Genomic DNA, 2748 nt, shown 5'->3' on the forward strand with positions numbered 1-2748 from the left:
AGAGGAGGAAGCCGTGAACCTTAAACAGCCAGTGTCCTCCCTGCGGGACCAAGGAGACCCGAGTAAGACCGGAACCAGAACGACGGCGCCTTTTCGGAAGCGAGGTGGGAGCCGGCTCCGTGAACAAGGAAGATCCGGTCAGAACCGCTTCCGTGGCGCTGCGGCTTCCACAGAGCCGCTGGTTCTCGCCGGCGGGAAAGCCTGCCGCGAGCCTGAGGAGAGACAGGTTTGCGCTTTGGCTCTTGTCTCCTTGCTAAGAAAGGCCGTGAACAGAGCACGTGACTACCGGAGTCATTCTGGAAAGTTCTCTGTGGGAGATGGCAGAGCCTGGGCCCCTCTGGTGGCAAGCTGGGGGCTTGCAGGGAGAATGATGGTCCATTAGCCATGGAGCAGGCAGACCCTTAACCCAAGACCCCTGCCCGGACCCCCTCATTTAATCAACCAGAAGTGTTGATGGAGTGCACGTCGGCGTCTCTCCTGCTGTCAGCCCGGTGGGACGCGCAGGAAGAGTGTTGATGACCTCTTTCCAGAAGGAGTGATGGCGGCTCAGACTGTTAGGGGACCGTCGCCAGCCCTGAGAGCATAATTAGAAACGCCAAGAAAAGAGCGGGAAAACTGGAGAAGAAAGTGTTCAAACACGAAACCCCCCAAACGGCGGCCTGAATCCAAGCAATATTGTAAGTAAAGAGATTCCATTTGACCTATCTGTGAGGCGTTTCCCTTCAAGAGAATCAGTGGTTCTGACCATACTATTTTTGCAGTAATAGTGCTGTAATCATATAATGAAATGGCTGCTAGTTTTTTTTTTTTTTTTTAATTATCAAGACAGAAGATTTAGTTACTGTGGTAGGCAAGAATTGTGTATGTAATGGACACAGTGGAGGTGCCTTTGGGAATATGTGTCCAACAGCTGACATGGTGCAGGTGCGGGTGGGAGGGTGGGTGGGAGTAGTTCTCCAGCTGTGGGATTCAAGTTGTGAGCAGCCTGAGGGCAAGTGTAGGGGTACAGCTTGCTTAGTTTAACTTTGGGATGAAAAATGGAAAAATTATAAGCTTATGTATGTTACTTAAAAGTATAAAGCTGTGTATACTATTTGAAAGTGTAAAGGCAACAAACTGAAGAACTACACCCATTAATGTAACTAACAAAACCAAGAATAGTTGAGATATGGTGGGAAGTGTAAATGAACTGTTAAAGAGTGGATGACTTGATATTATCACACTCCTGATAATAGGAGGAATTGAGATCTAAGCCTATTGTTTAGGATTATGGTGGTGATTTATCAGGAGAATAAACAACAAAAGGTTAAAAGGATTTCTTGTGAAGGGTGGAACTCAGTGGAGGAGGTGGGAAGGAGAGCTTACTTTTCATTTAATAGCAGTCTATACTGTTTGAATTTCTTAATCTTGTGCATATATCATTTTGAGTTTTTAAAAAATATTTTTTTTAAAAAATGGTGTTAACAATAGGTGTAAAGAAAGCGCTAATTAAAGAATGGTTCTTCCCTGCTGGTGACATTTGCTAGGGTGAGTCTTTAGCAAATGATATATCTACTTGTCCTTTGGGGGTCCCTACTCTGTGGCTGAGTTCCTGTGCTTTGCATTGACATGCTCCATCATTCTAAATCAACATGTGCACTCAACAGTGCTATTTAAGCCTTAATAAATATTGTATCAGCATTCATGCAGGATGGTATGGCGAGAGATGGGAGCTCCGTATATGAAAGAGGGACTTTTGTCAGGGCCGTTGTGTACATATACATCAAAGAGATAGACATTGAGAGGAAGCAGATTTTCTTTGAGACTTGAAAACTTAATGGAGAAACTTACAGCAAGTTTATTCATTTCCTTGGAAATAGGAGAAAAGGTAAGGGCTTTCTGGGATACCCAGGACTTTTGTTCCTGTGCTCAAGCAAATCTATCTGAATCTGGCTAGTCATTTGGTTGTAGCCCCTCGGTGTTCTTAACAGCTTGGTCACTCAAGGTCATGGTGTCTTGGCAAGTCTCAGAGCCTTCCTATGAGAAGTGAAGTCCCTGGCCTCTACTCTACCTGGCTTCAGGACTTACCCTGTGATGTAATGTGGTCCACGGGAAGCCAGCTCTCCACGGCTCAAATCAGAGGCTCAGGACCCTGCTTCTCAACCGAGTATGTTCATGCCCCTGTAAGCCTCTTCCCCAAAGAGCCCTCCACCTGTGAGCTCACTGCTGACACTTGACTAGTTCTTGATCTCACTTCTCTTTGTTGGATAGCTGCTGGCTCCTCTCTCTTCTGGACTTGACCCTTTCCATTCTTGTGGTTTCCCAGTAGTCTGTAGCTTCATGTTCTTCCTAATTTGGGGGCCCTTTCCACTCAAACTCTTAGCCTTTCATATTGTTCTTGCCAAATGGTTAGAATGTATATTTGGTTTCCCAAGATAATTATTATGAAAGAATCAACACATTTGGATTGTACGAATGCTAATCTGTTAGAAGATGTTACTGAGTTTTTATGTTCCTTAGAGCCAACTCCAGTAGGTCCTGTTTAGAGCCCCAAGTGTCCTCTGACCACATTTACCTTGCTAACTATTCCAATACAAGTTAGCCCATGACACCTCATGTAGAATTTTTCATAGGAATTCTTTGTATTTGTTAGGACCTCTTTTGGTTACAAGTCACAGTAACTCAAGTCAAATTAGCTTAAGTAAGAAAGAGAGTTTATTGGCCTTTTAACCAAGGCCATAAAGGACTGTTTAGCCAAAGAAGTTTTGC

This window comes from Oryctolagus cuniculus, chromosome 10, assembly GCF_964237555.1.
Source record: "Oryctolagus cuniculus chromosome 10, mOryCun1.1, whole genome shotgun sequence".
NCBI lineage: Eukaryota > Metazoa > Chordata > Mammalia > Lagomorpha > Leporidae > Oryctolagus > Oryctolagus cuniculus.